We start from the raw sequence: 11235 nt of genomic DNA on the forward strand, positions 1-11235 counted from the left end.
TCTGCAGCTCGCGGGTACTCTCAAAGGAGGGTCTTTCCTCATGCTTCTATTCTAAACCTTAGTCTTACTAGCCTTGAGGTTTTTCTGTGTCTTCCTCTCTGATCTGAGAGATACTCCTCCTTCTTCCTTCTTTCTCACCCAAGGTCATTTATCTATTATCTGCTGGCTTAAAAACTCATTCTGTAGGTATGTGTCTTAGTCTTCCTGATTCAAGCCTATTTTATTTTTGTTTTAGTATCTACAGTGGGTTACAACCTGAGGGCAGAGGTAGGGGTGGGTGGATTGTGCAGGGAGCGGGAAGAAGCCTTTGGGAGAGAAATACAGTCAAGACTTAGAAATATTATCTCATCATAAGAAACTCCTTCCTTCCTCCCTCCTTCCCTCCTTTCTTTCCACCCTTCCTTCCTTCCTTCCTCTCTCTTTTCTTTCCTTCATTCTTTTCTCCCTTCCTTCTTGTATTGATTGTCCATATACTTTGCTAACCACTAAACCACAGTGATGTTCCATGTTTCCTTCTTTCTCAGGGCTCACAGCCTATCAAAGATAGTGATACGCAGAACTCACAATCTGTCCATTACTTAATGGGAGGACCAGTCTACTCCCTGGGGCTCAGTGATGGTGGGGAGCAGAGCATGCCAAACAGAGGAAACGCTAAGGTACAAAAGTATCTCTTCACAAAGGTACATTTAGGGAACTGTGTGTCATTGGAGCATGTTACGAGAATGTTGAGAGATGAGACTAAAAAGGAGGGTAAGATCTTTGAAAGGACTTGAATGACATACCAAATAGGGTGCTGTAGAAAGTTCCAAAATTCCTAGTTCAGGAAATGATCATTGTACTCTAGATCTACCTTTCTAAAGACCCTGTATATAACATGCACTCCAGTTAGACAATAATGCCACAAAGATAGGGACCATGCCCATCTGGTTTTGTGTCCCCAGGGTCTGGCACAGTGCTTGGTGAAGATGTAGTGCTCCTCAACTGTGTGCTGAGTGAATGAATGAAGCTTAGAGAAGTAAGTAGATGTGGTCAAAGCCTGACATGTGAATCATGATTCTGGGAGATTTATAAAGGATAATACAAAATAAACCAGAGACACCTGTCAGCTATGTTCTCACCAAAATCTTTCTTATATTTACTCTAAATCCCTCATGCTGTGATCTGGTACAGAGCCCCTTGTCCTTTGTGGAAGTGGAAGGTAACTAACACATTTCCTTGTAGCATAAACATTTGTGTGCTTGATGATCATTACTGACTTGTCCTCAGTATCTCCAGAAGAAACAGTTTCTATTTTTTAAAATTACTTTTTCTTTAAATCTCATTTTCCAACTATTTAATAATCTTTGCAGCTCACCTAGATTTTCTGCCACTTTACCTCTTGTGGCTGCCAACGTCTTGCCTGGAAAAGAAGCAGCTTGAGTTATATAGTCTCTAAGGGAAAAAATTCTGGCCAAATTATCTTTGGACTGACAAGGAAAGACGAGAAGTCAGTGTAAGGAAGGACTAGGAAATGCTCCATATCTAATATTTCGATAATGTCTGGGTTCTAGTCAGTAAGTTAATAAGAAATTACTATATTAGAGTTGAAAGGAGTTAGAATTCAATAAAATACACAATGCTACAATTTTAACAAAACTGCTTTCTGAGGTTGTTGAGAAACCAAGGTAATTTGGTTTTAAAATGAGAGAGAAAACAACAGATGTTGAGTGTCTACCATGTACCCGGAACTTTTCATACTTTACTTCTTTTAATTCTTAAAAGAATTCTAAGAAGTAGGTATTTGTCCCTGTGTCATAAATGAGAAAAGTTAGAGAGCTTAAGGACCTTGCCCAAGATCTCATATCTAGTGATAGACAGAGTCAGTACTTGAACCCACATTTGTTCAACTAAAAACCAAGGCTCTTTGCCTGTTATCCTGAAATTGGGCAGAAGATAGAAGGAATAGCTAGGGTGCTGGGCTATTTCTAAAACCACCATCACCATTTATTGAATACCTCTTAGGCATCATCAGGATTTAGGCTAGATGCATTTCACACACAGCATCAGATGAAGTTTAATCTACTCTTTGCCCTAAAGCTGTTTTCCTGAGCATTATCATCCCCATTCCACAAATAACAAAACTGAGGCCCAGGAAATTTAAATGACTGATCTATTTTTATGCGGTTAGTGAAGGACAGAGAAGGGAGTCCAGGCCCTATGGGTGTTGCTCCTTGCACTTCCTCGCTGTGCTGTCAATCACGTCAGTCAGGAAAGGCTGCTTCAGGTACAAGACCAGGGGTACCATGGGATGCCAACTGTGGGGAGCAGCCAGCTTTAACTAGAGCTGTAGCACTGAGGCAAGTAGGATCTAGACTTCGCCTCTACCAATTCCATAATTTTGCTGCTCTGAACAAGCATACTCAACTGACAGATAACACAATCTAATGTTCCTACCTTGATCTTTTTTTCCCCTAGAGGTCTGGAACAGTTCCTTTAATCTATTAGTGTCATTTTGAATAATAGAGAGAGTGGAGTGTTTCTCAAACTTCCATGTTCAAAAGAATCACCTTGGGTACCTGACTGAAATGTGATTTCTGGACCCCACTCCTAGAAATTCTGACTCCACAGGCCTGGAATGGACCTGAAGAATCTGCATCTTAAACAAGTACTACAGATACTGCTGATGCAGGTAGTGTCTTGAAACCCTTGTGTAGTGGTTGAGATTCTGAGCCTGAATCCCTGGTTCCATCACTACTAGCTTTGTGGTGGTGACTGAGTTACCCAGCCTCGCTTAGCCTCAGTTTACCTATCTATAAAATGGAAATAATGATGATACCTACCTACCTCTCAGTCATGTGAGGACTGACTAAAGCAATGCATATAAAATATTTAATGTGTTTCTGGCACATAGTAAATGCTCAATTAATGTTAACTGTTATTATGCTAATGAGAAGTTATTTAGAGAAAAAAAGATTGAGCCATTCTACTAGAAATTTTTTATGTCTTTGTGACTAGGCAGGTAGGGGTTGGGGTGGGGGAAGGAATTAACCTGTTCCTGGAAATGTTAGTAATACAAGCCTTTTTTCCTCTGGAATATCTTTCACGTATGTTCTTTTTTTCTTTTGCTAGTGGTGTAAATTTATCCTCAGGGTGCCAACAGATTTTTTGGAAAGGAATTCCTTTCTCACTGATAATCACTAAATAGATCTCTGGTTGAGGGGGCACTCATTTTTCTATGGGCTCTGTAAAGGCTGCTTGGAAAATTTCCTTTGGGCTTTTAAGAGAAATGATAATGGAAGAAGCAAAAGTCAGGAATTTCAGAACAACCTCTCTTTCCCATCATATGTTTAGGTCAGAGATGCCAACATCCCTCTGCCAGAGAGAGCACTCCCCTGGACTGGAGATGTAAAGACAGGAGCCAAGTGGGTTTCCATTCCACCCCTCAGAGTTCAGGGCTGGGGCCAGACTCCCAGGCACTCAATCTGCCCAAAACTGCCAGCCCATCCTGGCTTCACATCTAAACTCACATGTGCATATGGCTTTTCAAATTTCCTTGTCTGAATTCCCGTTTATCTTTCCAAGTTCCTCTCCTGCCATACCTCTTTTATCCTCTTCATATTTTGAGGGTTTTTTTGCTGGAGCCGTATTTTTTCTTCACTATAGACTTTTCTTATGCTGTTTCTTTGTCCAAACGTGTTTTTTTCTGCCGTTTTAACCTTCATTTTGCTTTTACATCTCTCTTGGATATTCTTTTCTATGGGATGTCTTCACTAGGTATTCGTGATATAACATTATTAGATTTTGTATTTGTTTCCTCTACTAGATCAGAAGCACTTTGACTGAGGGACCTTGTCATCTTATTCACTTTCTACCCCGTTACCTCATCACAGACACAAAGTGGGAACTCATTAAATATTTACTCAGGGAATAAACAAGTTGTCTTCTAGCATGTGTTGGAGCACCTCCAACGATGGGAAACTTATTACCTCCTGAGGCTACTGGATCCATTTTTGTAAGGTTCTCCTTATTTGAAAGCTCTTCTTGAGTAATGAACTGAAATCAGTGGTCCTGTAACTTTCCAGGAGAGAAAAATGCGACTGTTTTGGAGACTGAGACCTCCAAGTCCTGCCTCTGGTCCTGCCATCATATCACAGTCTCGGAAAGGCTCTCTAGTTAATGGCTCAAGTGCAAAATAAAGACTGTTTTCTTGAGGAAGGGCTGCTAGATAAAGATAGAGAGGCAAATGTGGGAAGAGAAAAGGTGATAGCTCATCTGGGATAGAAAATATTGCCGTTTTCTTATTTTGCTAGCAAGAGAGGCAGAAGGAGTGCTCATGAGGGACAGGGATGGAGTGGCCTTTCAAACAGGGTGCTCCAGAGAAGAATGCTTTGTGGCTGGAACAATGGACTTGGGAATTTACCAAGAAGACCAAATTGTTCTAGCATGTTCTGAATTGATATTTGAGTGAAGGAGGTAATGCCCTCTACTTTAAAAATGGAGGGAGAACACTGAGAAAGTTATCTGTTCTGTTCTGGGTGGTGGTGTGTATTGTAACTTATAGCCCATCCATTTTTTTCCCTTCACCCTAACCCTAGGAGGGAGATTTAATGATCATCATGTTATAGAAGAGAAACAAACTTCATGAAGTAATTGGGTCAAGGTGACACAGTAAATAATCATGGGGCTGTTATCTTTATCCCAGTATTTCCTCATCACTTAACGCAGTTAAATTCATTTCATTTTTACAACATACAAAACATATTGTCATTTATGTGATAACATCTCAAACAATAAGATTATAAGTCTCCTCTTTAAAAATCACATTCTATCCTTTAAATTTCTCTTTGAGAAGTTACACACAGTGGTATCTAAATACTAAATTACATAAAACAAAAGGATCTAAAACAGTGCCATTTTCTTCACCACTTGCTATTATACATGTTTTAACATTTGAAAACAGCAAATACAGCACACGCTCAAGTTCAGTCAGAAGAGTACTCAAATTGCCTCAGATAAGCACCTGGTCTAATATATCCCAAGAAATTGTTTACATATCAGGAATAAATTTATAGGTATAATGAAACAATGAATTGAGAACTGACAGAAAGGGAGGTCCCTGTAACAAGGAATACTGATAATTTTCCTCAAAATAACTGATGGAGGAGTATACTGGCCTGTCATTCTTCTTCCTCTTCCAAGCCCGGAGACTTTGAACCAACATCTTCACTGGGCCTTGCTAATTATTTGCCAAGGGTGACTGCTGCGCCTTTCCCTCAAGCCAAACACCCACCAAAGTCCATGGTACCTGATGAGTCCGAGGGCTGCCACAAAGCCCTGGCCAGACTGCAGAGCTGAAGCCTTACTCAGAGTTACGGGACCAGAGTCACAGGATCAGAGTCTATCTTTGGCGTTAAGATCATAACGTTTATGGAACAAAATCTTGTCTTTAAACGAGAAGTCATGAAAATGAATATTTAGGACCCATCTTGGGTACACTGTCAGGTTGGCAACTCTTTTATTTTGCAGTTTCTTTCCAACTTCCTTGAGCCCCTCACTCTCTGCCAACCTGCCAACCAAGGTGCTTTCCTGCAGCACCAAAACAAGTACCCATTCATTCCCCCCACTTTCTGTACCTAACCTGGAATCTACCTGAATCAAAAAGCCTTTTCCCTGCCTCAGCCCCATTCATTCAGGGCCTTCCCAGATAACTGGGCTAATTCCTGATAAATTCATTCAAAAAAGATAATGGCTTAATGTGTCAGACATTTAAGAGGACTTGCATTTTAAGGGATTAATCCTAATTGTGGGAGAAATCGTGGGAATTTCAAGTACAGTATGTAAAAGGACATAAAAATGTTTATATTATGTACCAAAACTGTACAATAGAAACATAATATGAGCCATAAATATAACCTGCCTATGTAATTAAAAATTTTCTACTAGTTGCTTGAAAAAGGAGAGAGAAACAGGTGAAATTAACTTTAACAATGGTATATTTAATCCAATGTATTCAAAATATTATTCTTTAAACATATAATCAATATAAAAATTATTAATGAACTACTTTACCTTCTTTTTTTTTGTTCTAAGGTTTTGAAATCTGATGTGTGTTTTACATCACAGCATATCTCGATTTGGACTAGCCACATTTCAAGTGCTCCATAGCCACACGTGGTTTGTGGCTGCCCTCCAGGACAATACAATTATAGTCAGAAAAATGAAGAGCACATCTTCTGTGTGTCTGTGTGGAGATGCGGCAAGGGAGGGGGAGGTACGTGTGAATGAAAGACATTATTGAGGGTGTAATGAGATGATAGTGGTGGTTGGCAGCAAAGGATAGAAAAGTGTGGATATATTTAATTTTTCATTGCATTTAGAAGACAGTGTGGTATAATAGAACATATATTTTAGACTATGATTGAAACTGCTGTGTGTTATCGGACATATCACATAAGCTCTCTGAGCCGCAGATTACTTATTTGTAAAAGGGAGATAGTGATGACTGCTTTTGAGAATTGCTGTTGGGAGATTTAATGATAAAATATACAGAAAAGAACTCATGGAGGACTCTCAATAAATGCAAATCTGTCTGTCCATTTTTTCCGCTCCCTTTCAGAAAACTTTACGCTTTTTTTCTCTTCTCCATACCACTTACCCCAACCCATCCCTCTTTAAGGGCTAGTTCAATTCTCAGCTTCTCTATCAAATTTAAAAAAATTTTTATAGTTCTTACTTAACATCCTAAAAAAAATTGGAAAGACCATGAGATTTGATATTAAGTTTGGCCATATATTTACCAAATTAATCCCATTTCTGTGGCTAACATTTTGTCATCTATATGTAGAATGCTTTTTTCCTTTCTCTTGGCCTATCCAAATTCTATTCTTTCTATTGCTCAGTTCACATTCGAACTTGTACCTGAAGCATTCTCAGACCATTTGGGTATACAGTGATCTTGTTCTTGCTAAAATCATATCACTTCTACCCCAGGGTCTACCAGGCTAGATTCTATGAAGTTTACTTCCTATGGCTAATTAATAGATAATCTGCAAAAAAATGTTTTGTGGTCAGAAAAATAAGTTGATGAAATTCTGAGTTAAAAAGTTGAATAATTTCATTTTTTAATGCTCCATGTTGTGAAACTACAAAAGGGGACAATTGCTTGAAACATTTCCCAAATTCATTAATCTAAGTAAAATTTTCCTATTTTCCCTTAAACTAGCATTTCAAGGAATTAATTTTGGGATACAAGAATACATATTATGCATTATGGCAATTTAATATGTGCTTCCTCATCAACTCAAATGCACTTTATTTTTGTTTGTTTATGCCTGATCTTCCCAATAACAATATTTTGAAGTGCACTGGGATTCAAAGCTTAGAAAGAAAATTTTCATGAATTCTTTAATTTGATCTTCACAGTAATATTCCGAGCTGGTATTATTTAAGACGAGACCTGACAGCTTCGTTCAATTTTTCAACCAATGGTGATTGAGCACTGATGTGACAGGCACCATGTGGGCTCTGCAAATGCAGTGGTACCCAAGAGAGACTCCATGGAGGCAGACAGACATTTAACAAAACTTTCACAAAATCCATAAGTACTTTGAAGAAGAGTAGTAATTGCTAGTACTTATATAATACTAACTTCCTGGCCATATTCTAAATATTTAAATAATTCTCAAAATAACCTAGAAACATTTATCCCCATTTGACAGATAGAAATTGAGGCACAAAGAGATACAGTGATTTTCCCAGGGTCACCCAGAGCCAAGATTCAAACCCAGGCAATCTGGCTCTAGAGTTTGCCCTATGATGTACTCCCTCTCTATGTATGGATGTAGGAGGCATAGCAAGAACATGTAGCTGGAGACCTTGCCTACTATGCATTATTAGGGAAAGAACTAATGTTTAAGCTGAATCTTCAACAGTGAGTAGAGAAGGATAATTTTAAGCAGAGGAAAAATCAGGTGGGAAGGTTTTGAGTAAGTTTGTCATATTCAAGGAAGTGTATAAGTGCCAGACTGACTTGCCTGTAGTGACCCAGGGTGGAGGACAGTTCATGCCTGTCATACGTGTCATGTCACAGAAATGTAATCTTCACGAGATGGATGGTGGTGATGATTGGACAACAATGTGTACTTAATACTATAGAAGGATATGCTTGAAAATGGTTAAAATGGTAAAATTTATGTTGTGTATATTTTACCACAATAAAAAATAATTGAGCAAATAGAAAGTAGACGAAGGAAAAATGATAAAATTATAACAATAATTAGGGATAGACGATGGATATATGAGAATTATAATACTCTCCCTACTTTGAAGTATATTTGAATTTTTTATAGTAAAGTTAATATAAATGTAAAAATGTAACTTTCAACCTAAAAATAATGAAAAGCAACTATTCAGAAGGAGAACTATATGATAAGGTTTTAAGATGATCACTGGATGCTGTGTGAAAAATAAAAATGAGATTTTAGATGGTTAGGCAGAAGAATATCATTTTGTCTATGATGGAATCAGTAGTCATGAAAAGGGATGCACTTAAACATATTAAGGTTGGAGAATCATCAGACTTGGTGATGACTGGATATTGTGACATTTCTGGCATGAGCTATGGACTAGATAGTTAAGGAGGTAAGAAGATAAGAAGAAAACCAGGGCAGTGTGATGTTACAGAAGTCAAAGAAAAAGGTAGTCAGTGTTGAACGCGGAGACGAGCTCGAGTAAAGTGACCACCAAATTTAGGAATACAGAAATTATTTGTAACCTTACCTAGAGGATCTTGGGTGGGAGCCAGTTAGTCATAGGCTGATGTCACAGACTGTTTGTGTTTGCCCCAAGTTCATATATTAAAACCCTAACCCCAATGTGATGGTATTAGGAAGTAAGGTCTTTTGGAGGAAATTAGGTTCAGATGAGGTCATGAGGATGCAGATGGATTTGTTGTTATGGGGTTGGGTAGTTAAGGGAATTTCTATCTGTTGGCTTCTATTTTTCTTGTGAAAAAAGAATTAGGATAATAGTAAACCTTTATTGATGGTTTATTGACAGCAGGCACTATTTTAGAAGATTTACATATAGTGACTCATTTACTACTTACAATAACCTTATGAGGCAGGAAATATTATTGTCTCTATTTTACCAATAAGGAACTGAGGCACAGAACTGTTAAAAAAAATGTATCCCTAAGGTTGCATTTAGGTAAATTGCTGGAACCTGAATACAAAGCCAGACAGCTTACTTTTAGAGCCCACAGTCTTAACTACGAGCCACATTTAACTAAGGTCATCCACTGATGGTGAAGGAGACATTGGAGGAGTCCGTCATCGAAGGAGTATGAAGGGAGGAAAGAGTCTCTCCAGAAACTGGAATAACATGATAAGATTATAAGGTATATAGAGAGCTCAGTTGAGACTTGGAATTACAAACTGAAAATGCTATCAATCAACCTGGTGATGTGATTTGCTCCAGAGGATCTCAGCTACTTGAACGCAGGCACTGAGAAGACAGACTATTGTGTTTATCTGAGGTTAGCATTTAGCGGGTATAGCAAAATGACAAAAAGACAACGGAGAGTGAGGGTGGCTGCAGTAATCTACAGGGAAAGAGGCTTTGGGGAATACATCCCTCATATTAAAAAGCTCTTTCTATTATGCTAGTATTTTTTCTCTCATTGGTCTTTTCTGGCAAAGACTTTTGGTGAATAGAGCAGAGCCTTGCAATTCAGCTAAGTTCAACACACTGGTATAGAGAATTTAGTATATACTAGCCTCTCTGCTACATGCTAGGTATTTTGAACCAGGATTTTGCTCTTTGTTTACTATTAATGCCACTGGTACCAGAAATTTTGTCTAAAAGCAGTGTATCAGATATTTAAGTGCCTTCACTCTGGCCTATCTATATATCCTATCTTGGTTACAGGGTCATATCACTGATTACTTTCAGATTTCTTTCATGTCACTTATGTCACTCCGTAATCAAAAAATGTTAATTTTCTAGTAACATGAACAGACCCTAAGTTAACACCTCAAATTTTATTTTACAATTTAAAAAGTTAAAATTTACAAAAAAAAAAAAAAAAGTTAAAATTTACATCTGAGACAAATTAAAAGGAGAGTCAAATATAAAATTCTGTAGATATCATAATGACCCATCCCAGCAAAATTTTAATAATTAAGACTTAGGTAATTGGAAGCTCTGAATAATCTTCAGGTTGTTAGGACATTAGCTGATCATCAATACCCTATGAAAAACTTACTTTTATGATGATTCTGATGGACTGAAATTGTGTACTAGATTCTGAATCACAAAATTTTACATAGATTAAGCAATAATGAGATGGATCATTAGAAGTAATTTTACTTTAAACCTGTTAATGCAACGTGTGGCCCTTGACTTCAAAGGCAATAGAATTAGTTGTTAAAAATATGGAATCTGGGGGTGGGCTGCTGGGAACAGGGCGGAGTGCGGCCGCACGGGTGCGTCAAGGGGGAGAGGCAGCCACTGCGATAGACGTGTTCCTCATGATCTGGCGCCACAAGACCACCATCGTCACGGGATAGACGGGTTCCTCATAATCCGGTGTCACAAGACCACCATCGTCACGGGATAGACGTGTTCCTCATGATCCGGCGCCACAAGACCACCATCGTCACGGGATAGACGGGTTCCTCATAATCCGGTGTCACAAGACCACCATCTTCATGGACGCCAAGGAGTCGAGCACCGTGTTCGAGCTGAAGCGCATTGTCCAGGGCCTCCTCAAGCGGCCGCTGGCGGAGCAGCGGCTGGCTGTACAAGGACGACCAGCTTCTGGACGACAGAAAGACATTGGGCGAGTGTGGCTACACCAGCCAGACAGCATGGCCTCGGGCCCCAGCCACTGTGGGGCTAGCCTTCAGGGCAGATGAAGCCTTTGAGACCCTGCACATCCAGCCCTTCTCCAGCCCACCCGAGCTGCTGGAGGTGATGAAGCCACAGGACTGAGGAAGCAGCACCAATGAACAAGCTTTGCAGTGAGAGCCCCCCCACCAACTGCCCCCCCAATAAGAGATTTGGGTGTCCCTCCCCCAAAAAAGTACAGAATCTGGGACTTCCCTGGTGGCGCAGTGGTTAAGAATCTGCCTGCCAAAGCAAGGGACGTGGATTCGAGCCCTGGTCCAGGAAGATCCCACATGCAGTGGAGCAACTAAGCCCGTGCACCACAACTACTGAGCCAGCACAGTAGAGCTCGCGAGCCACAACTACTGA

General features: G+C 39.4%; 1 pseudogene; it reads left to right on the top strand.

Moving 5' to 3' along the window:
• The first annotated feature begins 722 nt into the window (after positions 1–722).
• On the top strand, positions 723–11004 carry LOC118895322 (annotated as a pseudogene).
• The last annotated feature ends 231 nt before the right edge of the window (positions 11005–11235 follow it).

The sequence above is a fragment of the Balaenoptera musculus genome, chromosome 5, assembly GCF_009873245.2.
Source record: "Balaenoptera musculus isolate JJ_BM4_2016_0621 chromosome 5, mBalMus1.pri.v3, whole genome shotgun sequence".
NCBI lineage: Eukaryota > Metazoa > Chordata > Mammalia > Artiodactyla > Balaenopteridae > Balaenoptera > Balaenoptera musculus.